Source organism: Cuculus canorus, chromosome Z (assembly GCF_017976375.1).
Source record: "Cuculus canorus isolate bCucCan1 chromosome Z, bCucCan1.pri, whole genome shotgun sequence".
Classification (NCBI taxonomy): Eukaryota; Metazoa; Chordata; class Aves; order Cuculiformes; family Cuculidae; genus Cuculus; species Cuculus canorus.
In genome coordinates, this window is record NC_071441.1 from 42477144 (window position 1) to 42502690 (window position 25547).

Sequence of the window (25547 nt, forward strand, 5' to 3'; positions counted from 1 at the left end):
TAGGACTTCTGTGCTGTGCGCTTCTTGCCTAATATCAAAGAAAACCTCCACCAGCATGGACAGATTTCACTAATTTTGTTAAATAATCTCTTTCGGCGACATCCAGCAGCAGGACAGTGAGTACTGCAGCGGGGTGACAACTTGTGGCAGCGGGGCGCTTCCCAGAGCCAGAGAAAGCCCAGGAAAACCCAGGCGGGAGTGGGGCGGGCGGCTCTGGGTTCCTGACAACCGGAAGCGGCCGTTCCCGCGCGGTGCCTGACGGGAGGGGCCGGTCCCGGCGGCCACCGCGGGAGATTTAAATGGCCACTAGGTAGCACCCCGACCCGGAGCGTGGCAAACAGGTGCGGGGCGCGTTAGAAAAACAGGGCAGTTCGAGTGGGCAGGGCGAGCAGGGAGGGCAAAGAGAGGGGCTGGAGGCCGGCCGGAAGGGACCGAGGACCATGGTGGACACCCGGCATAAAATTAAAGCTGCTCCAGGTGCTGCACCAGCCAGGGTGGATCCAGCCACCCAGACGGAGCCTGAGTGGGCGCATGCAGCCACCCAGACACTGGGCGGCAGGGCGTGCCCCCCCTCCCACACTGAATCGCACCAGCGGTACCGAGTTCACTTGTGGAAGCTGTGCTCGCGTCGGGGAACTCCTCTGCTTGGTGTCAGAGCTAAGGGAGGAAGGAACTAGACTGGGGACTATCAGGGCGTGTGAGAGGGAAATAGACCAATGGAGCAGCGCCCTCTCACAAACTAAGCAGGCTGCCAGAACCAGCACGGTTGTGAACTACCCATCCACCAACTGTTAGACTAAGGAGAAAAAAGATGGGGCATGGCTGCAAGTTCCTGCCAGGAGCAGAATGCCTATTGTCCCCATTCACACAACAACTACCCAGGTTCCCTTGCAGAACAAATATGAAGCACTGCAAGTGGAATCAATCCACGCAGATGAAGAGGATGGCTCCCACAGCCTAGAAACATTCCCTAGGCTGCACCATCCTCAAAAGAACATCAAAACAAACTCTGAGAAAAAGAAGAGAAGAGTGATTGTCTTGGGGGGTTCCCTTCTGGGGAACAAAGGGCCCTGTGGGTAGACTGGACCCACTGCACAGGGAGGTCTTCTGCCTGTCTGGGGCCTCAGTGAAAGACATCACTAGAAAACTTCTCTGGTGAAACACACAGATTGTTACCCTCTGCTAGTGTTCCAAATAGGCAAAAATTACACACAGAGGAGGAAGCTGAGGGCATTTAAAAGGGACTTCAGGGCTCTGGGGAAAATGGTGAAGGGCTCTGGGGCACAAGCAGTGTTTACCTTCATTCCAACAATAAGGAATGAAGATGGGGAGCCCATGAAGAATCAGTCAATTAATACCTGGCTCCAAACCAGGTGTGAGGAGCAAAACTTTAGTTTTTTTTATCATGGACTGGCCCATGCACCTCCAGGCCTCCTTACCAGGGGTGGGGCACGCTTGTCTCCTCGGGGTACAAAAATCCTAACCAAAAATCTAGTAGCGCTCATAAATAGAGCTTTAAACTAGATGTGAAGGGGGAGGGGGATGAAACCAGGATAGTCAGGAGTGAGCCTGGAAGTGGAACTCCAGTGCCTGAGAGATGGTGTACTGGTCAGTACTGTCTAGTGTATCAATACAGAGCAAGTGGGTGCAAGCATCTGGTGAAGGACAGGATGTAACTGGCACTGATGGGTTAGACAATCCAAGTACCAGTTATTTGGGAATGAACACTATTCCCTTTATGAGATTGGAGGGATTATCACCCCGGCTGAAGTGCATTTACACCAATGCATGCAGCATGGGCAATAAGCAGGAGGAACTGGAAGCTATTGTAGGGCAAGGAGACAAAGATGTAGTTGCCATTACGGAAATGTGGTGGGATGACTCATATAATTGGAGTGCTGCTATGGTGGGATATAAACTCTTCAGGTGGAACAGGAAAGGTAGGAGAGGTGCTGGGGTAGCCCTCTATGTTAGAGAGTGCTTCAATACCCTTGAGCTTGATTATGGTGATGACAGGATTGAGTGCCTATGGGTAAAAATCAGAGGAGCCCACAAGAAGGCAGATATTGTGATGGAAGTCTGTTATAGACCACCCAGCCAAGAAGCAGCAGCTGATGAGCTCTGCTATAAACAACTGGGGGAAGACTCAAATTCATTAGCTCTTGTCCTTGTGGGAGACTTCAATCTTCCGGATGTCTGCTGGAAGTACAATACAGTGGAGAGGAAGCAGTCTAGGAGGTTCCCGGAGTGTGTGGATGACCACTTCCTCACACAACTGGTGGAAGAGCCTCACACAACTGGAGGGAAGGTGCCCTCCTGGACCTACTGTTTGTGAACAGAGAAGACCTTGTTGGGGATGTGACGGTTGGAGGATGCCTGGGGCAAAGTGATCTTGAGATGATAGAATTCTCAGTTCTAGGTGAGGTGAGGAGTGAGGGTAGCAGAATGGCCACATTGAACTTCCAGAGGGCAGACTTTGGACTGTTCAGAAGGCTGGCTGATAAAGTTCCATGGGAGACAGTCCTTAAGGACAAGGGAGCATGTGAGGGCTGGATACTCTTCAAGAAGGAAATCCTAGCAGCTCAGGAGCAAGCTGTTGCCATGTTCCAGAAAATTAGCCGGTGGAATAAAAAAACCAGCTTGGTTGAGCAGGGAGATATGGGCGGACATCAAAAAGAAGAGGAATATCTATGAAATTTGAAAGAAGGGACGGGTGTCTTGAGCAGACTACAGGAAGCAAGTGAGATCATGCAGAGGAAAAATCAGGAGGGCTAAAGCCCAACTAAAGCTCAGACTGGCCAAGTCGGTGAAAGATAACAAAAAATCTTTCTATAAATACATTAACAATAAAAGGAGGACCAGGGAGAATATTCAGTCCTTATTGAATGCAAAGGGAACAACTGTGACAAAGGATGAGGACAAGGCTGAGGTACTTAATGCCTTTTTTGCCTCAGTCTTTAGCAGTAAGGAAAGTTGTTCCTTGTGTGTACATACCTAGGAGTTAGAGGAGCAGAACAAAGCTCCCACGTTCCAAGGGGAGGTGGTTAGAGACTTACTTGCCCAATTAGACACTCACAAGTCTATGGAGCCTGATGGAATCCATCTAAGAGTATTGAGAGAGCTGGCGGACGTGCTTGCCAAAACCCTTTCCATCTACTTCCAGCAGTCCTGGCTGACTGGGGAAGTTCCACTGGACTGGAGGCTGGCTAATGTTATACCAATCTACAAGAAGTGTCGGAGGGAGGACCCAGGAAACTACAGGCCTGTCAGTCTGACCTCAGTGCTGGGAAAAGGCATGGAACAGGTGATCTTGAGTGCTATCATGAAGCACATGCAAGAGAACCGGATGATCAGGCCCAGTCAACACGGGTTCACAAAAGGCAGGTCTTGCCAAACTAACCTGATCACTTTTTATGACAAAGTGACCCACCTACTGGATAAGGGGAAGGCTGTGGATGTAGTCTTTTTGGACTTCAGTAAAGCCTTTGACACAGTTTCTCATAGCATTCTGCTTCAGAAACTGTCAGCCTCTGGCCTGGATGGGCGCACACTCTCCTGGGTTGAAAACTGGTTGGATGGCCGGGCCCAGAGAGTGGTGGTAAATGGAGTTAAGTCCAGCTGGAGACCAGTTACAAGTGGTGTCCCCCAGGGCTCAGTGCTGGGTCCAGCCCTGTTCAATGTCTTTATCAATGACCTGGATGAGGGGATCTAATGCACCCTAGGTAAGTTTGCGGATGACACTAAGCTGGGTGGAAGTGTCGATCTGCTGGAGGGTAGGGAGGCTTTTCAAAGGGATCTGAACAGGCTGGACCGCTGGGCTGAGACCAGTGGCTTGAGGATTAACAAGGCCAAATGCCAGGTCCTATGATTGGGGCACAACAACCCTATGCAGTGCTACAGACTAGGGGAAGAGTGGCTAGAAAACTGCACGGAGGAGAAGGACCTGGGGGTCTTGGTTGACAGCCGACTGAACATGAGCCAGCAGTGTGCCCAGGTGGCCAAGAAGGTCAATGGCATCTTGGCTTGTATCAGAAACGGTGTTACCAGCAGGTCCAGGGAGGTTATTCTGCCCCTGTATTCAGCACTGGTGAGACTGCACCTCGAATACTGTGTTCAGTTCTGGGCCCCTCGTTACAAGAAGGATGTTGAGGCTCTGGAGAGTGTCCAGAGAAGAGCAACGAAGCAGGTGAAGGGGGTGGAGAACTAGTCTTACAAGTTGTGGCTGAGGGAACTGGGGTCTTTTAGCCTGGAGAAGAGGAGGCTGAGGAGATTCCTCATTGCTCCTTAAAACTACCTGAAAGGAGGTTGTGGAGAGGAGGTAGCTGGCCTCTTCTTCCAAGTGACAGGGAACAGGACAAGGGGGAATGGCCTCAAGCTGCGCCAGGGGAGGTTTAGGCTGGACATCAGGAAAAAAAATTTTCACAGAAAGGGTCATTGGGCACTGGAACAGGCTGCCCAGGGAGGTGATGGAGTCACCATCCCTGAAGGTATTTAAAAGACAGGTGGATGAGATGCTCAGGGGCATGGTTTAGTGGTTGATAGGAATAGTGGGACTCAATGATCCTGGGCGTCTTTTCCAATCTGGTGATTCTGTGATCTCAGTACATGTACTTAGGGTGTGCTTCCCTATGACTTCTGCTTGGCAGCTTTAAGAAAGAAGGTCAGCATAGACTCATTGGTCCTCCTTTTTTCTTTCTGATCCTTGTTTTAGGAAGCCATCCTTGCCAGCCTCCCTTTCTGCCTCACTACCTAGATTCCCTCACAGGAATACATGATTATTTACAGACACACACACATGCCCATGCAAGGGACTCTTGGTAAGTACTTATTTCTACATGTAGAGTTTTTCCATACATTTATTACTTAGCTTCTTTCCTCGGTATTACATGACTCTTTTCTGTCTTGACCCTTAACAGTACAAATATTTTCTTTACTTTCTAAATTATCTTTAATTAAAGGATTTCTAGTTTCCTCACAACACCTTTTTTTTTTTCCTGAGGCAAATCTTCAATTAATAAGGAATGTGAGTATATAAATATAAAATATCTGTTGTGTGTTTGTCTTGCAATAAATGTGATCATTCTTTATACTGCTACTCAATATATCTTCCCTAAGTTATGCTGAATTTGATCAAATTGCTACATCAGTAGAATCTTGAGCGTTATTCATTTCTGTGCTAATTATTCTTAACCTAGGGCCTTTTAAAAAGGTCGTCAATTAGACTTTATTGAGTTGTCAGCATTCAGAGCAGTGAAGGGAATCTGGTAACTGGCATAACCATGTCACAGATGGCTAAATACCCTGTAGTCTGAAGGGAAAAATGAATTAAATATAGGTTCAATTTACAGAATGTGTTGTGAAAACCTGGGAGCCAGGCTTTTTGCAGAGGAAACCATGTTCACAGTTGATTGAAGTTGACTCTAAAGACCTCATTTATGGCACCCTTTTGGAAGAGCTATGAATAAGTGAGTTTTTCTCATCTAATTTCCAGGTTTCAGCTTGGTCTCTGGATGGTGCAGGTCTTGTCTTCTTTATGAACTTCTCAAAGCCACCTTGCTGCTATATGTTTTCCTTTGCTATAGATGTAGAACCACTGCTTTCTGGAGTAAATTCATTGGTGAAAGGCTGCCATGAGTCTATGCCTTATGCCTTTCATACTTTTACCCTTTAAGGATGTTACCAAGCAATGGTAATGATAATGTCTTCTGCACTTATTTTGGGCTGGATATCATACAGGGGCCGAGAAGGCGGAAGTGCAGCATCGATACCTAACATTTTTAAACCTTAGCCTTATGTCAGCCAGGAATTTTACAGGTATGTTGAGGACCTGGAGGAAATGGATAGGCACCTTATAAGTCAGTCTTTCCATGAATTTGCTGTGCAGAACTGCTGGTAGGAAGAATATGCAAGTAATTTTGCTTTTCCAAGACATTTTTTGGTAAATAAGTTCAAGACAAATTTTGAATGAAGAACATTGTAACCAGAAGATACCTGGCAATCAATACTTTGTTTCAACATAATGCATGTTGTAGTTAGTTACGCATGAGCACTATAATGATCAAAATTCTGACATAAATAAGGATTTTTTGAAGTTTCTGGTAGTGAATTTCTTGTGTTATTTGACGTCATTTATTATTAGGGTATAACTGCCACTGAATATTTCTTATCCAGTTAAGCAACAGAAATTCATGTCCCTATTGTAATATTATACATTTAGACAGTGTTGTGAAGAGTCATAGAAAGAAGATGTAGTCATTATCCTGATCAGAAAACAGGGCAAAGTCACCAGCCTACAATGTGTGTACCTTACAGAGCTCATTAATGGGTGCAATTTAGTTAGTCCTGAGGTAAGGATTCTTTAGGTCATTTTTGCTGCACAGGAAGAGAAGGCAAAACTAATTTTAAAAGGTTACCACCTTTTCTAAACTGTATTCAAAGCTTTGAGAGATGAGAAATTCAAATAAAGGGGAGGGGTCATTGTTACTGTGCTGTTTTATTATTTTTCTCCTTCTCACTCAAATAAAGTCTGTCCAGAACTGGGGAGGAAGAGCTACAAGCTGTCTGCAGAAAAGATATGAAGTTTCCAAATGAGGAAACTAAGCTAGCAGAGAACAGCACACAGTACTTCTAATAGCTTTCAGTAGCTCTGTTAGCAGGAAAAAGAAGCTGTAGTAATGCCGGTAACCTGTTCTGATGAAACTTCAAGGGTCTCTTCATCAGCATGTCAATTAAATTGTTGTCTGATTAGTCTTCTGATAAATCGAGCTTGAACAGAAGTCATTAGTTTGGCTTAGCATTTAATACAAAAGAAGTTTTTTGAAAATGTAGTGAAGAAAGGGCTTGTGGCATAGGAAGAGATTGAGTTGTGAAGTTGATGATGGTGAATGCCAGCATGAAGTCACAGAGCAGGGAGTGAAAACACTTGAAGATTTAGAGTAAGCAGCTACGGTGGGCTGTTTTGGGGAAGCCAGAGAATAAAACTCCAAAGGCCTTAATATGAGATGAAAATAACTGAAGAATAGAAAAGGGGATCAGGCATAGCTGTGAAGAGCCCTGTGAGGCTTGCAAGGGGGCATCTCTGAGAGTATATGCTATATGTGGTCTCTACAGGAACCAAGGGAGTGTTGGCAGTCTATCTGTTCTAGAGCTTCTGAACCCAAGTAGCAGGAGCTGAATCTCAAAGCTCCCACTCTGGTGAGAAGAAAAAGTAGGATTCCTGCTGTACCACTCTCACTAGAAGAGCCTGGTGTGCCTGAAGTCAAGCCCTCTAAAAAAGCTGAAATTCTGGAAAGACACACTTGTGTGTCCTTTTGAAGAAAGTGTCAAAAACTTGAGAGGTATTGGTAGGAAGAAGATGCCCTGTTGTGGTCTGCATTCTGGCACTCTTCATAGTATGTTGTATTGTCACTGTCCTACAGAATGAAGTCTGCAATGAGCAGGAAAGGGTGGTCATCTGTGTCTCAAGTCCATGGCACATCCTTTGACTGTCATTGGACAGGAGAAGGTACCATCTTTGTTTTTCAAGTACAATGTGAGCTTTTCAGGAATTTCTTGTGAGGCACTGTCTGAACCTTATTTTACATGAAGGAGTTTCAACTGCTTTTAAGGTACATCAGCTAGACAGCAACACAGCAATGGGACTCCCCCTTTCTGGGAACTCAGCAACATGTTTTACATCAGCAGTGAGCTACTTTTTGGACTATAGCTCAGTGGAAGGTAACACTACTAGCATCCATGGTCAAACAGGTAAACTTAGCATGGATTGCTGCCTGTTCACCTACCCATACTTACCTTTATGCTCTGTTCATCATACCTGCTGGCAAGAAGTTTGGTTTGCTGTTTCTTTTTCCTTCTAGTGAGAAAAGAATTGCCACTGAAAATGGCCATAAAACTGGTTTTATTTATGGAATCAGTCATCATTATTGTTGGCTTTCCTCTGAACCACTAATAAGAGTGTCATTTCTTTGTATCTTAGATGTGCTGTCTCACTGATCTTACTCTCCTCATTTTCTGTTTGTACCTGTAGTTGCTTTCAGTTTTTGTTTCACTGCTACTGATTTTTGCTGGGTATGAAAATACCATGCTTCAGTTGTGATAAGCTTTTCCTCTACACAACTGTAGTACAACCTTCTTTCTGAAGCTTTTAATTACTGCTTAGTTAATTACAGTCAGTTTGATGAATTCTGCAAAGAGGAGCAAGTTCAGTAGCTCAGGGAGGCTTTTCTAGTTTCAGTGTTCTCTCTCCTTAAAGTGGGCAAGCTAAATCGCTCATGTTAATTTATAATTAATATACATTCTATGATTTCAGTAGCATTTGTACACAAGTAGCATTTTTTAAAAATAAATTCCATTTCTCTGCTTTTTTTCTCACAATACAGAAAACCCTTGTAATTTTACCAAGATCCCCAATTCTATCAAAGTTACTCCAAGAAGGCATGGGAGGAGGGGTTACCTGAGCTAATATTTTATGTTTACAGTGAACAACTGATAGAAGAGGGAAAACACACTTGACCCTATAGATAGGTCACTTGTGGTTTAGCCTGTAGTTTAATTCGTGCCTTAATCATAGAATTATAGAATAATAGAATAGTTTGGTTGGAAGGGACCTTAGAGGTCATTCACTTCCAACCCCCTTGCCATGGGCAGGGACACATCCCACTAGACCAAGCTGCCCAAGGCCCCATCCAACCTGGCCCTGAACACCTCCAGCGATGGGGCATCCACAACGTCCCTGGGCAACCTGTTCCAGTCCTTGATAATGTGTTCATGTGTTCTGTCTTTCTTCATTATAGACCATCTCTCTATATCTTTTACAGTAATTTATGCCATTGTTTACTTTCTTAGTATGGTTTGACCTAAGATTTTCACAACCTGACACTACAATGCCTAGTAGCTAGGCAGCCACGTAGCAGAGTCAAATCCACTCCTTATCCATCAGGCAATGGCTGTGAAACACTTCTATATGTAAAGGGTCTGTAAACAAAATCTTGCAATGCCAAGGCCAAAGGGATACGTAATGAGCCAGGTAGTTCCTCACTGATCATCTGGCAATATTTGTACAGTGTCTGAGAAGCACCGTAGTGGTGGTCATCATGTAAGACATGTGGCAGTGACAAGTAGGAATTATACACTGCATTAGATCTGAAAATTTTGTTTCTAGTTCTGCTGCTAGCTCTATATAACCATGTTGCATGTCCACTTGTTCTGTATATGCTTTTGTCTGGCTATGCTACTGGATCATTACCTCCTTGGAGCAGGCATTATCTAGTACTACAAACCTAGCAGAGCAGTCCCTGTTGCCTGTTGGGTTATCTAATCAACACCTAGATGCAAATACACAGTAAAGATGACTTACTAACACTCATATGGGATATTGCCGTTATTTTCTGCTGTGTGGGAATGGCTGCAGTATCTTAGTATGTGAACCTCTGGAGAATGCTTACCTTTTTTCATGTTGACTGCTGTGAGATATGCTGCTGGAATTTCCTATTTACTTTGAATTTTGGGCTCGATTCTGAATTCTTTTGCTTTATTCCTGAGCTGACTAGTATTTTGTTCCACAAACAGTCCCATTGGTTCAAAAGGGTCATTCATGGATGGGAAGGTACCATTTAGTGTGACTAAAAGCCTTGGAATCTCGTCCTTACTCCATATTTTCTACTTGAACTGTATGTGTGTGTTTGTGCATTTGTTTGTTTTTAAGCAGTTTTTTACAAGATAATCTAGTTTACCCTGTTAGACATCCCTGAAACCTTTCATTATTAGCAATACTTTTAAGTCACAAAGCTTCATAATGTTCTTCATTGTTGTTTGTTTCATGCACTGAATTAGAAATTAATTCTTTTTCAGATTCACTGGCATATGCTTATAAGCTTATATTCTCCATTTAATGTATCCCATGGTATGTGTGTCTCATCAAATGTGACAGATTGGGGTGACTCTGTCAATAATTCATATTTGATATAGAGTAGAACAAAGTTAAGCGGGAATTACAAAGTAATATAATCCCTGTCCATTTTAAACTAGACAAAATTGGACTAAAATTGATGCCTTCAACTAGAAGACTTAACGTTCAAAAGCTAAACCCACCAGCACAGGGAATGATAGATGCTTGTTTGGAAATAATATGGGAAGTCAAGGTAGAGGATTACGATTGACATCTTCAGAAGAAGTCCTCTGGGCCTCACTTTTTAGAGGTAAGGAAGCAGCCACGGCTCTCATTAAATTCCACTGGAGTCCCAGGTGCTCAATACCTCTGAATTTCAAGCAATTAAGTAGGTCATGCAAACTGGGCTGCTGTAAGCTGCAACAGTTGAGGCTCATCCACCTAAAGGTACTGCCAAGGCAGTTGCTGAAAAACTAGAGGCTGAAAAGGAAAACAGTGAAATCAGTTCTGTGCATGCCAAAGACCCTGTAAACATCTTTGACTTCTTTGATAGTGACTCAGATGCTTTGAATAAAGAAATAGCAGTTAAGGATTTTTTTTAAAGCAGCTCTAAATGGTTGGAATACGTGAGGACTAGAAGCAGTTTCTGCTATATCTGGAAGACAAATTTTCCCTGCTATATGCCAAGACTTTACTCCATGATCCTTGATGGAAAGCAGGGACTCCTGCTAAGCTAAACAGACTTTTAGTGAAGCAACTGTTCTTCAGAGAGAGGACAGCTGAGATTTCACATGCGTGTGGTGAATGCAGATTGACCTCCAGTGCTTCCCCAGGCACCTCTTTCCTGCTACAAATAATCTTTCTTCCGAGGGTGTTTGCTAGACGTATTGTCTCATTGGTTTGGTCCGTGACTGACGTATGGCAGGGAACCCTTGGATGTTCCAAAGAATTGGAAATATTTTGTGACACCCTGGAGAGCTGTGAAATAATAATTTTGCTGCAATAGAAGTAATAGACAACACTCCTTGAAATCCCATGAGATCAGAGTTTGCCTGTGAGGAACTGCCTAATACTGCAAGTTTCTCCCTTGTGCTTTTCTCCCTTCTCTCCTTCTCCTGTGGGATTCTTCTTCTGCACCTGTAATATTCTGCAATGCATGATGCCCATCTTTTGCAGTTAGACAATACACCCTGAAAATGTTCTGTAATTTCCTGTGGAATTGTCTGTTGAGGAAGTTACATTATCACAAAAAAACACCTTGAAAATTTTAGAACTACAAAATTCTGGGTTCCTGGTCTTTTCCCAGCTCACTGTTTTTCTCAGCTGGACTTAGAAGAGTTGGCCCCTCCTATTCGACCAAGACACTTCCCTTTGAATCAACACTGCTTTTGTTGAGGCCTCTCAGGGGCTGATTTATGTGCAGACAAAAGCAACCATGTGTAAGGAAGCAGTCTGCCTTCCCAAGCCTTTCTGGAGGATGAAGATTTCTGCTGCACAGATGCTGCTCAAGAAAACATGTAATTCAACTCCGTGAGTCTCGGTTGGGAAAGTAAAAATGTAGCTAGGACAATCAAGTGCTGTACTGTGTGACGACATGGAGGAAGCGCTAACCTTGCATGTCCTTGTGTCTTGTTAATAAGATACGGCACTACAGGGAAAAGCACTATGTCAAGAATATGGTAGCTATCTCCCCCTTCAATTAAAATAGTCTGGTCCAAAACTAAGAACTCATCACTTGTTAAAGATAAATTTACCCTGCTGTTTATACAATATTCATTTGCTAAAGGTGTCATGAAGGTTGTGATGAAGTCATACACTGCAGCAAGGCTAGTGTTGATTGATGTTTTTTCTCCTTAAATATGCTGAATGCACAAAGACCAAGCAATGGTGGTAATTGATGTTTAGGATGGGTAGAGACACTATGTGTGCAGAAGGTGCTGCACACATGATGTGTAAAACTGTTGGAGTCTTCTGCTCATATTGGAGAATCAGCACATGCACCACACTGCCCTGCCACCTGCAAATTAGCTTGTATCTCAAAGGTCCCAGCCTTTCCTAGAAGGCACAAATTGGACGCCACAACTTGGTACTCAGTCTGTATCATCCTCATGGTGGATTTATTTAACAGCTCACTGTTCAATGAGATTGATTCTTCCTTCTTTTGCACAGCTTCAGGTTGGCAGTTGCTTGAACAAATACTAGGGGATTATCTTTGTATAAAACCCTTTTTTGTTATTGTTTCAACGAGGGTAAACTGGGCAGCTGCATTAAAGCAAGTATTGGGTTTTTGGTTTCCATTTTGAAGTTGAGTCTGATGGAAGTACCTCCTAGCTGTTATTCATGCTGCTTTCACTGAGGTCAAAAATTGGGGTGAAATTTTGGGGAGAAAAGGATTATGCCTTGACTGTAGTAAGAGAAAACAAATGCTTCAATTTCAGTGATCTGGAATGAGAAAAAAAAGGAGAATCCTGGGTGAGGACTCTAGTCACCAGGAAACAGAGAAGCCTGAGGTATTTACAGGCTTTTGTGAAAACATTGTCCTTGTGCCCCATTGTTGAAGAACAACAATTTGAAATACAGGAAGTTACCAGGGAAGAGAATTATTAGCAATTGAAGAGCTTTATTGCCTCGTACTGTGTCACACCAAATGGTAAAGACTTTCTGTGGTCACAGACCAAGTCCATGGCACTATCTTGGAACTTATTCAAAAGATGCAACACTAAGCATCTCTCCTGCCTGTCATTTTCTGTTTTACTGTGTTTTCCTCCAAAAGAAGACTGTCTTTTCAGAAAGGAGTGAAAAGTAGCAAACAAGAAGAACAAAAACTATTTTCCTGGGGTAGAATATTCTATTATATAATAAACTGGAACTGGAAGGGAAAAATACACTTGAAGAGCAAGATGAAAAAAACCTCAAAGAAGGGAGTTTTGACTGCATCTGTAATGCATCCTGAGAAAAATGAAGTTAGAGATTGTAAATGATACACAAGTGACTCTGCTTACAGACTGCAGTTCTAAATGTCATATGCTGTAGGTCCTTCTTGCTCACCAGGGCCACAAGAGAAACTTATTCCTCTCCATCCTTCTGACCATGAATATTAGTATGCAGCCTATATCCAAAACAAATTGTTCTGTTTTCTGTTTTAACAGTATTACTTATTCTGTATTTTCAGAAAAACTGAACATACTCTTTTTCTTTGCAATCTGGAAATCCAGCCATCTCAACCTAATCTTTCTGCTTCTGATGCATTCCAAGTTTTGATGAAGTTGTTTTATCTCTCACTGTTATTAGATAGCAAGTCAATAGCACTACACTTATTCTGTAGATTTTTACTTCTCTATGGATGTCAGGAATATTAGTTTTATCTTCTCTTTTGAATCCCCTGTTAATCATATCATGATGCACATTTTCCAGATCTAGTTTGATTGAATGTTTTTTTTAATTTTTGCAGAACTGCTAACCAGTCATATCCATAAAGAAATTTAAAAAAACTGGTATTCACATCACATGATGGGGTTGTTTTTTTCAGCTCTGCAAAGATTAAAAAACAGTAAGACTTGAGAGCATCCAGAGGGAATACAGAGGTTGCTATTAATATGGTCTTCTTTTGAACAGAACTATTCTAAGGATTTGGAAACAGAGGAAAAGTGACTGCCTAAAGCAATAGACAAGGTTGACATTTTAAATACATACTGCAGAATATTTTGGTAAGAAGAAACTGGGAAAATTATGAGGGCCAATTTTGAAGCTACTCCTAGGTTCATCCTCATTTCTGTATGCTCAGAGAAGCAACTCCCTGTTGTAAGAGTACAGTAAAATGATTGAGCTGGTGTCAGCCATGGGTTGACTTCTCAAGTGGTAATGGAGAGTGCCCCATGACACCTAGACAGATGACCAAAGAGGTTTTAAATGATTATTCTTGTCAGTCGTAGTTCCCTGTGTCACTCATCTGGTGAGGCAGCTCTGCACTGCTGTCGCTGCTGTACCTGCTGCTGTTGTTGGCCGAGTCCCACGCCTGGGGATGGCGGCTGGTGGGGAAGGACTACAGCCCTCAGCCTCTTTGGCATAGCCATTTAGTCCCAATTTCTGACCTTCAGGCCAGGAGTAATCTTCCTTTTTCTTGTGCTTCCTTCATCAGATCTTTATCAGCAACGGCTGCTTCCTGGAAAATGCTGTCAACAGCACTCTGCCCCAGCTAGGACATACACCCGCCCAATCCTTCTGCAGAAGACGTCAGTGCAGAAGACGTCAGTGCAGTGCTCAAGAGGCTCCACAGAAACGAGGGAGGGTGGGAGGAGGGGTAGAGATGAGACCATTTAGGGACGGAACCTGTTGGCAAGCACAGAGAAAAGCATAAAGGGAGCAGGACAGGAAGGGGATGAGAGCTTTAAAGAAGCAAAGGGAGGAGGGATAGAAGCACAGTAGGAACAAAGAACATTCCAGTCAGGAATCCTGGGGTCTCTTTTCAGTTCTGGGCATAGATTTGTCATGCAGCCTTTGGAAAGTCATGTCACGTTCCTGCCTGCAATATGTCCTCAGGAGTCTGGAATGTGAGCTTAGCTACTTATTACTGGACTTCTTATTGACAAAATTGGAAGGGCCTGTTTTGATCTTTTATTCTGATTCCTATTGCAATGCATGAAGCTGAACTTCCTAAAATTAATTCCTGCTTAAACTGCAGCCTATCCACTAAGAAAAAAAATCCAGTATTTGGGGGAGAAATTCAGTGCAAATCTTTAAATCCAACTTTGGTGTTTGTCTGGCAGTTAATCATCCTGCCTCTTTTTCTACTCTAAATTGTTTTACCCTCAACTTCAGTAGATGTTAAACCCTGATAGGTCTTTGTTTCCAGATCAAAAACTCTTGATTATCAATTTTTTATAGGTGGCTGTAATCAATTAAGTCATCCCATTAACGTGTTTTTTTATCAGAGAAAGAGCTGATTTATTTAAGCTATCAGGCATATTTTCTGGTGCTTTAATTGTTCTCACAGTTCTTTTCTAATTCACCTTCACTTTGCTACGAGCTACCTGGATTGCAGGTCCTGGGGTGCACAACTGCTGCTCGAGAAGAGCTGCTTCCAGTGGGAGATATCCATGGAGAGAACAGGCACAGGGAGGTCAAAAGCAGCTCGCCTTACAAAGAGCACAAAGACCTACTTGTGGCAGACAGCAGAAAATCCTTTGCAACTAGCTCTGGCTTGTCAGGCCTGGATGGTTTCAGGAAGTACTTTGCTGTATGAGCATGGAAACCCACTCCTTGTAACAGTGTCTGACTTTTGATTGGCCCTGTGTATTTAAACATTACCCTGCAGCTGTTTCCCACCCACTTATTTTATCTGTCATCTTCCTACAAATGTTGGCTGATGTTGGGATAAATATGTAAAGATTTGTTTGACTCCCTCTGTTTTTTTTCCAAATATCTTTCTGAAGTCTGAAATGAGAGACAAAGAAATAAAAATAACAGATATTAAATAGCAGATATTAAATAGCCTAAATTACAAGGAATCTGGAACCAATCTCCTGAATGAGAAGAATCCAACACTAGGAGAGTTGAGGCTGGACATGCGTCCAAGTCCACATGCTGTGGTTTACTCTCAATTATATGATGGGCCAAGCCAGAAGTCTCATTCAGGGCAGAATGGAACATAAGCTGAATTCGGGTCAATTCCAGCCAGACTCACAGGGCCAATCTGAAACTGTTGACTGCCAGGAGTGATTTTACTCACATCCTTTAGTTGTTTCGGATACCTTGGACACTATTCTCCTCTTGCTGTTTTTACGTCACTGTGACTCTGCTGACTTCAGTGAAGCTATTCCTAAGCTAAGTAAGTGGCTTATTCCTAATTTATACAAACTTTAAGAGAATAGGTCCTCTGACATTATAAGTCTCTGATTCATGTCTAAGAAAAAGACTTGCTAAAATAAAAAGTAGTTTACAAACTTAATTTGACAAAGGCATATATAAAAATATAACTCACAGTCCAAGTAAATATGAAAAGGCTGCCAAATATGCTGTATAAATCTCAAAGATCTCATAGATTTCCAACATTTAATTAAAAAATCAAAGTGTTCACACTTCTTATTAGGAAGGGTGGGAAAATGATAGATTATTTTAGCTTTTCCAGAACAACCAATGATGCAGATATATATACTAAAATCCAAAATATTAACATCTGTGATGCATTTAAAAGAAATAGTATTGATATTTTAGGTTAATTACCATTCCATATCAGAACAATATGTTATTTTTTTTCTCTGCTATTTATTACCATTTTGGTCTCATTCTCCATTTTGTTGAAAGAAAAAAAGGCATTAAAAACCAATGTCCATTATTCAATTAAAGGATAAATACTATGATTGGTGAAAAAGCATGCATTGGCCTACATTAGAGATAGAAATAGAAAAATTATTCATTGCAGAAAAAAAAAGTATTTGCTTTTCTATTCACAACTGACTTGTGAGCTGATCAATGTTTCTGAGAACATATTTTACCTTCAAGTTTGTCAGCAAACCTGTGAGAACAAATTTCTAAGTGAGTTTTCTCTCTGTTGAATGTGGTAACATGCTTGGTCTAGTAATACAGTAGGTTCTGGGTTTTTTTGTTCCATGATTTGAATCTCAATCTTTTGTGCCATAAGAAACAACAGTTGTGTCATAAAGACTGTTCAATCATTGTTTTCAGCTATGGGATGCAATTTCCAAAGTCTCTGTGCATTCTGACAGTTTTATCAGTTAAAACCTGTTCAATGTGCTTTTTCACAGCATTTCATAACACACTTGCAATGGCAGATGCTCTGATTTAATTATTAACTCATACTCCAGATAATTCTATTTTCTTACTTGATAATTTTAGAGATAAAGACTCATTGCATGAGGAATCTCAGCAATTTTTATAAATTCATTCCATTTAATATCTAGCATTTTTCTAGTCATTTGCTTTTGAAGGCGTTTAGACATCTGCCTATACCTCTGATGGATTTCCAGATTTCACATCCATATGCTAAGGTAGAAATAACATTTTAAGCAAAAAAAAATTGTTTTCTGATCTTCAAGTTGTAGGTTGTTCATGATCAAATTTTGAATAAGCAACAAGCTGCAGCTGTCCCCTTGTTAATTCATGATACTACTTTTGTTTTTGAACAGCCTTGCTAGCTTCTTCATTGCTATCAAACAAAGGAAACAAATTAATTGCTCTTTAAAATAGATGTGTGGCCAGAGCTCCAATTAGATAAGTCTTTTTTCTTGCCTGGTTATTTAACCCATGATTTTTAGAGATGCTAGACAGACTTTCTATCCCTTGTTTTCAGGTTCACTAAGCTGTCATTTTGGACAGCTTCTTTGCGAACTCAGTAGCAAGAAGTTGAACAAAGTGATGCTGATGTTTTAGCCATTTATGTTTTTCCTCCTCGTGAAACTCCTGACTTAAATGTCAGCAACCATGAAGATGACAAATAATGACTGACTAATATGATTCATCTTGGTGCCTACTTCAAATACCAGTGGAAATTTAGAAAACAGGGTGTGTTAATTTTTGCATTAGACAGATTTTTGTATTAAGACAAAATATGCCCATGCTCAGATATTTATACGTGTGGTAAGAAGCAGAACAAAACTGAAAAAATTATATAAAGTATTCAAACAGTCATTGCAGGTGACTGCTATGTATCTGGCTTCTGTCCATCTCACTGGAAGGTGTATGAACTGGAAAAGCAATCATAACTTCTCTGTGTTCTTGGTGTGCAAGATACTGGAAGCACAAAGTTGAGCTGTGCATGGTATCTTTTACTCTTCAGGTAGAGTGCATGCATCCTCTATTGCTTATCAGTCAATAGTGCAAACAAAATACCCACTCCAATAAAAGTCTTTTAAAAGCTCATAATTACAGAAATGAGTGAACAAAACCTCAGATGGAGGTGTTGGAGTAGTTGCCCAGCTGAAAATGTCTGTCACTGTCAGGCCCACGCAGGATATTCCACAGAAGACCAACACTGGAGCTGTATACACTCATGATGCAAAGCAAGGTGGATGTTCTGATAATTAGCTGAGTCTCCCAGTTTTGTGGAAATTGGCAGATTCATTGTGGGGTAATTTAACAGAGGAATGCTGGAGCCAATGGAGATGCACCACATTAAAATGGCCAGAGGTCTGAAGTAGCAATAGTGGCACAGAATAATTATTCTGAGACTAGGTAGTTTAATCACACAAAGTCAATGAGGCTAAAATTTCAGCTTTTAATACAACTTATATAGTAAGTTCTAATGATGCTTTCTGCACTACTTATGTTTGTAGACTTTGTTTAGACATTATATCCTTCAATGAATGAAAGCTGCATTGAGATAACCGTGTTCTTCATGTCTAAGGAAACTTATCTTTTTGCATTATAACACTATAATTTATTACTAGTCAGAAAGTGATTCTTGGCACAAGCATAACATTTTTATTCCTTGTTTAAATAACCAAGCAAATAACCGTAACTTCTTATGATGAAAAAAATCTTAGCTCACTTAATTCTAGATACCTAAATCTGAGCTAATAATCTAGCTTGCATTTTATAGGCAATGGAAAGGAATAAATCTTTCTAGGACACAACCTAGTGACCTACTTGAGATGTCTGTCTTAGGATGAGATGTTCTGTGGGTTAGAAATGTCTGTTAAGGGAGACCATGTTAGTAAAATATTTCTTTTAGATATCTGCATCAGATAATGCCCATACCAGCTCTATTTTTCAGTCACTGACATAACTCTTCTCCTTCTCAAAATCTTCATAGAACAAGCTCACAATGCTCTTCTCATTCTTCTCAGTCTCTCTGATTGTATACATAAAACTACAGCTGCTACAGCCTGATTCAATTGTGAATCTGTGGCAGACACATAAACCTGCAGCAGTGTGATGGGCACAGGCATAGCACCATTTCAAAAGCCTGGTTTGGATAATGCTGATAAGTCATTCCATCGCATTTCCAAACTGTTTTTGGCAGTAGCTGTCCACTCGCAACTTCTGACCCAGCATGTTGGTTTTACATCTCAAAAGACTTTTGTGTGACTGTGCTTGCTTAAGATTGGAATGTCTTTACATGGACATTTTTTTTGGAGTTTAAAGTCTTATTTTGCCTTTTTGGTGCAGAAGGCTCATAACAGCAGCCGCTGGTATCTGTTGTTGTGCTTCAGGGACATCTAGATGGCATGTTAACTTCTGCAGCTTCTGAAAGATCTGAGAGAAAGCTTCTGTGTTTGTCCAAATTTAAAAAAATAATTGCACAGGTTTTAACGTCCTTTGGTCTTCTGCCACAGTACTAATAGTCCGCCACTTCAAAAAGATGCACAGGCTAGTTGGTATGCTGCATGCATCAGGCCCAAGGGAGTGTCCTATGCCATATTATTAAAGTCAGTGAATCTAATGAGTCTGATTCAAGAGTTCCATCTTCCTGAAACAATCAGAAATATGTCAGCTTGCTGAAGCCTGCTGGGTGTTCAGCAGAGATTATGCCTGATTAGTATCCTTTATTTCAAGCACAGAATGCAGGAGATGATTTTAAATGTTTAATTTCTTCACCGAGATCTTCAGTGAACCTGAAAGTGAGCAGCTCACACGTGGTGTACAGAGTACACTGTAATACAATTTAGCTTTGCAATCTGCTATTTGTTCTGTTCTTCAAGGAAGAGGAAATATGATTTTCCTGTAGCCATGCAAAATTTTTGTCTTATATTGGACAGTGTTACCTGGAGCTCTGTTCTGGAAATTAATGCTTATGTCTCCTCTGTTGCACATCTGAGCACCTTTTAGCTTTAATGAACTTGACACTGCTTCAGTTCTGTGAATTTCTGCATTTTCGTTTCACGATAATGATGATTAGATTTCACAAGGTCTGTAAATGTCTTGTAAACAATGTTCCTGCTTTGGACCAAGATGGTTCAACAATAAAATGGACAAGTGGCCTGCAGATGGCTTTAGCAGGGTACAGATGCAATGATATTTCTCCATCTGCAGTTGCCTTTCTTCTTTTTCATGGTGATCATTCCATTGTTGCTAGCACTCAGAAAATAGAGCTTAGTGTTTAGTTCTCTGGTCCGAGTCACAAATAATGTCCAAGTTGCTTCCCACATCCTTTGGATCCTCACTGGCCTGTTTTATTCTACCTGATGTGTGAAAACATTTTCAAAGTTTCTGTTTGGCTATCAACCCACGAAATGTCTGTGCAGGAAGATCACTCCTGAGATCATCGTTCCTGCAATCATCTTACACCAGCTCCAGTGCTTTGTCTTCCATATATCATTAGCAGCATCTGTCAGACTGGTTGTTACTGTATCTCATACAAGAGATTTGGAGCTCATCAATATAAGAGTAGTAAGTGACAGCCCAAAGTCTGAGCCTAAATATCTTCTACTCTTCTCTGAGCACCTTTGTTTGCTGATCTACCAGGTTTTCCCAAAGGTTTAGAGCTTCAAGATCTGAGAACATTTTCTTTCTAATGACAATGTTGGCATTATATTATATTATATAAGATTAACCAGCACTGCATAAATAAGAGCAGTAATAGTAAAAGTACAAACAAAACTTGTAGGTGCCACGTGATTTTCATTTCAGTGACCAATGTGGATAAATGACCTGTCTAGCAGGGTTATTACATATAAAACCATTTCTTTGAAAATGCACAGAAAAAAAATTTCCAGTTCAAATTTTTCACTTCAACTTAAAGCTTTATCTACTCCCTTACTATGGCTACAGTTCTCATTCAAAGAGCAATACCAGGGCAGCACAGAGCACTTGGTGGTGACAATCCTACAATTCTGCTACAGCAGATAAAGGTTCTAGTCCATTACACGAATTATTGGACTACAGAAGCTGTTGTTTCTAGTTGCTTGTAGTACAGCCCACAGCTGCCTCCACGTCTTTGACTGTCTTCAGGGGCGCTGGTTCTGTCTTCTGTTAAACTCCTCTCTCAGCTATACCAAGAGTCACACTTTGTATCCATGTGATAGAACATAAGGATGGCAGATCATACCAAAGGCAAATACAATCCCTTATCTTGTCTCTGACCACTAACAGATTCCTGGAGAAAGAGGCAGGATGCAGAGTTTGTACAGGATTGTTATTTTACAGTTTGTTCATTTGGTTTCTGACAAATCCTAGACTGCCTAAATTTGTCTGTTTGGATGTTAAGCCTAGCTTTGGGCTTAATCCAGGGCTACAGATGCTCTACCAAAAAGCAAGCAAAAAAGTGTCTTTATCTCAAAGAGAATTCATGACTCCTGGGGCATCTTTCTCGAAGTTCTCATTTTATGCAGGGTTATTAAACCAGAAGTTTCCTACAGACCTGAAATTTATATCCAGTCTTTATGAATTTGATAGCTAACGCATAGTTTGCAAGTAATTTATGGCAGGTTGGTCCTGGGAACAAAAAAAAGCTGCAGCTAAATAAAAGCCCTGATATTTTGGAAAAATAAGAGCATCAGTTTTAGTTGTTAACTTCATCAACTCAGTGCTTGTCAGTTAAGTCATAACTACCTGGTTGCCTCCAAGCCTCTGCAAATGTTATTTTTGTGCGTATAACTGGAATGGACACCCTAAATTTAACTTCATGTGACTACATCTATTCATGTAAGATTAGATGACAAATATTATTGGGTCAGTCTAAACCAGATATAATCATCATTGTGAATGCATCTCTTGATTGACTGTAATGGAGATGACCAGAGTCCTATTTCCTCAGAAGATATGTATGACAAGCCCAAGAAGATCCAATTATTTTTAATTGTATTTCACCACTAGGAAGCAGCCTGACTGACCAAACTCATGTATCTTTTGCATTTCTACCTCCCTATGCATGTTTTTGAAACATTTAACGCACGTGAAGTATATTGATTAAACTGTTAAAATATCTAAAGAACCCAATGTCCTTAGCTCAATAAAATATGACCATTTGTTGAGTTTCATTTTAAAATGCAGCTCTGCCTTGTCTTGTTTTGTTTTATTTCTTCTCCTAGATTGGTGATTGTCTAACATAGGTACCTCAATTTTTCTGTCTTGTTCAGTTTGCTATACAGAAGCTATGATATTCAGAAAGCACCAAATAACTATGTCATCCCTACCAGGTCTATTTAAAATATCTCAGATTTGATATCTCAGATTTTGCATGTCTTCTGAAGAAATTGTCCATGGATGTAAGTGAGGAGGCCAGCCTTTCTTCTCCTTATCTACAATGTTATTATACAATACTTACTTGTAACCACCGAAGAGTGTTCTGCTCTCTTTAACAGGTGCTGGTCTAAATCTCTGGGCCTCCTGTTTGTTTCTGTTTAGAAGATATAGCTGTTGTAAAAATAATTCTTCTGAGGTGGGCATATAGGCATCCAGCAACTATTCTCACACAAACTGTGACCAGGAACTGCTTTCAGTCTGCAGATCAGGAAAAGAGTTAAACCATGGGCGCAAAGGTGAAATGCTTTCTCTCCTTTCTTCATCTCTTTCTGCTGCTCTGGGCCTATTGTCATCGCCTGCAGTCACTTTCAACTCCCCCTTCAGCAGATGTATTCTCATCTCCTGAAATAAAGAAAAGAACTAAGCTACAGCTTTGCTACTCCCCCCTAGATAAAGTACAGTTTACATGTTTTATGAGATTAATGTCCCTTGTTTCTGATTACAAGAATCTGATCAGCATATTAATAAGTTAAAAATAAACCCCCCTTAAACTATGCAACAGCTGTTATTTTGCTGCTGAATCCATTCAGGGTATGTAATTTTTTATGAGATATTTATTGTAATAGAGAGAGGGATTTGTCTGAGAGTCTGTGTGTGTGCACGTATGTGTGACTTTGAGCCAGCATTAATACAACCAGTTATGTCTCTTCTACATAATGCATGAGGGCAGACAGAGGAGGACATCCATTGTGATGCCTGGTGGAAAGCATGTAGAGCAAATTGTAGTTATTCTGGTGGGACAGCATGTGGGTGGAGGCAAGTTTGTCAGGGCCTGGATGTGTCAGTGTGTGGCAGTAAGGAAAAGCAGTAGACTAAGGTCCTGTTCTAGAAGATGCACCATTATGCTTATTGGTTTTGTGAGAAGCCCCTAACTCTTGTTAGACTGTGTGCCAGACTGGAGTTAAATACTACCAAGACTGAGGAAAACCTGTTCAGTTAGAGTTGGGGGATCTGCTCAGCATATCTCAGAAATACTGTGCTAATGTGGTAACCACTTCCTTTGTTTTGTGTTTATGTGCACTGTATATTTGCAACAGGTACATGATATGCCAAGAAATAATTTTAATTCCTGTATTCTTAAAAAGGTGCAAAGAGGCCCAGAGTTTTAACTGTGACATGTAGGCTGAAGTATTTTTTTGACCTGGTCTTTAGAGATCCTGATCTTGGAGCTGAGGAAGGATGTTGAAGATACTGGAGTTCCCTTTGAAGCCAGCTGGAAGGTGAAGTGTTCAGCAGCTATCAAGTCCATTGTGGAACAGCTGATTCGCCTTTAGAAGATAACAGCTGTATTGCAAGTGCAGTGAAGTGTCAGTCCATACATGTGCACTTTAGCAGCTACTTCGTCAAGTTAAATGAATGATTGCACCTCCTTCATTCTCCTCCCCTGAAAAGTGTCAAAGAGGATGGAGAATGGAAGACATATAAATTGAATTCATATACATAGTCAAAACAGGAGACTATTTCATCATGATTGAGAGTTAATTTGCTGTGTTGCTGTAGAAACGCTGGCAAATGCATTAAACTCAATGTCCAACCATTGCATTCTTTTAACAGCTTTATTTTTAATAGCTGTTTACTTAAGAACATGCCTCAGATGCATTACCATATATTTTTTGTCCTTCTGTACACGAAAGGTATTATTTCTTCTCAGGTAGGTTGAGTGAACAGCTCAACTTACTATTGCCAGTAACTTCTCTGCTTCGTATCATATTTCCTGGATGTGTCTACTGCCTCTGCTGTATGATATAAATACCTTTTCACGCACAATGACAGCAAGCATTCTTTTCTGTAATGTTCAGAACAAATCAGGACGGAGATCTGCAAAAATCTGAGATTTCAAAGAATCCTCCAAGGTACAATTTCTACCCTTGCAGGACACCAATGAATGTGGATATTGGGGAAGGGCTGGAAAGTTCTGCTGTTTTGTTTTGGAGAGATATTCATACCTCACCTCATCTTTCCCTTTTAACCAGCCACATCCACACAGGAGTTTTAATAGTGGGTTTGTGCCCAGAATACATGATCCCTCCCTAGAACGTTAAGAGACAATCTGGAATAAGGCTTTATGTCAGCTGTGCTGAAAGGAATGAAAAATAAACTTGGATCTTGAATGCCATGTTGTTCCTCACATGAGTTACAGCCTAGATTGCAGCCTAGATGTACTTAAGGGAGTGTAAATTAGAGCAGGGTTGATCACTGATGAGAAACAAAACTAAATACAGACTGTGAGATTGCACTCTCCTTTTTCCCTTCAGATTGCTTATAACCCTTTCACACATTTGCCCATTGTTGTTTATTGCCTGATGGAGTGATCGCGTGTCACTGGCATCTGACACTTAAATTCCTGTAAGGGGCCAGTCTAAGAGAGCAACCCCTGGAATCATGCAGCAGTCTAACCCTGTGCTGACACCACGAGAATGCTTAGCACCTTGGTGGTTCACTGTGTAAATGCAATAAACAGAGAAAATGTGATCAAGTCATTTAACCTTAGATTCTCTGGATGGCAGAAGATGATGGAATTAGGAGGTATATGCCATTTTTCCATCTAATCTATTTAATTACTTCTGTGTCGAGGCTCTGGTAAGGGGCTTTACAAGATCCAAGCTCCAAACAGTGCAGTCGTGATCCTTTGTCAGTCATACTTCATCTCCACTGTCAGAGGTTTAATATAGGGCCAAGGAATCTAATCCCAATGGTCATTTCTTAACTTGTGTCTTGCCCAAAATGATCGCCACTTGTATTTACCAGTTCTCTATTAGTTCTCCATTTTCTGTCACTTTTCACCTTAATCATAGCGAAAAACAAGCCTGTGATTTTCATAACCAAAGTCCTAATTGAAAAGCATGTGATTAGATTTCTGTAATAAACTCAATGTCAGAACTGCTGGAAAAATACCAGAAGGTCTGCTCCTCTGCTGGGTCATCAAGAATTACTTTGGTTTTTTTCCTAATTTTCTGATCACTAGCTCAATACAGAAGGGGAAAATGCAGCTGGCAGCTACAGGAGAAGGAAGGTTTGTCTGAAAGACACAAACTTCCACATCTGTCCTGGGACTGTGTCCTGGGATTTGAACAGCAGCAGGTTATGTATCACATTCATACACCTCAGCTAGCAAAATCCATGTTGATCTGTAGCAAAGCAATGTTAGCTATTTTCTTGATAAGCTAAAGAGTGGGGAAATATATCTTCTCTTAAAAAAGGGGGGGGGGATCATTTTACAACAAAGTAAATTTCAGATTCAGGTCTGAACATTTTTTTTTCCATCGTGTAGCCAAACTTTTCCTCTCACTCTTTTTCAGCTCTAGTAAGTACCTCTGAATGAAAGCTGAAGTGAAGTTCATGTATCATGGACGTTGAAACCAGCGAGGTGAGAGAGACTGGAGAAAAAAAAAAAATTGGAAGTGGCAGAAAAATAAATAGTTTTATAATATATTATGCTTCTGTCTTCCACAGAAGAGTT

General features: G+C 41.1%; 1 long non-coding RNA gene across 2 annotated transcripts; it reads left to right on the plus strand.

The window, feature by feature from the left end:
* Positions 1-275: 275 nt before the first annotated feature.
* LOC128850518 (uncharacterized) lies at positions 276-24365 on the plus strand. 2 transcript variants are annotated; one of them, XR_008447935.1, is made up of 3 exons: positions 276-341; positions 4712-4817; positions 23240-24365. It is a non-coding gene; the product is annotated as an uncharacterized LOC128850518 (long non-coding RNA). The 2 variants fall into 2 exon arrangements; XR_008447934.1 differs by lacking the exon at positions 23240-24365 and adding an exon at positions 14025-14998.
* Positions 24366-25547: the final 1182 nt, after the last annotated feature.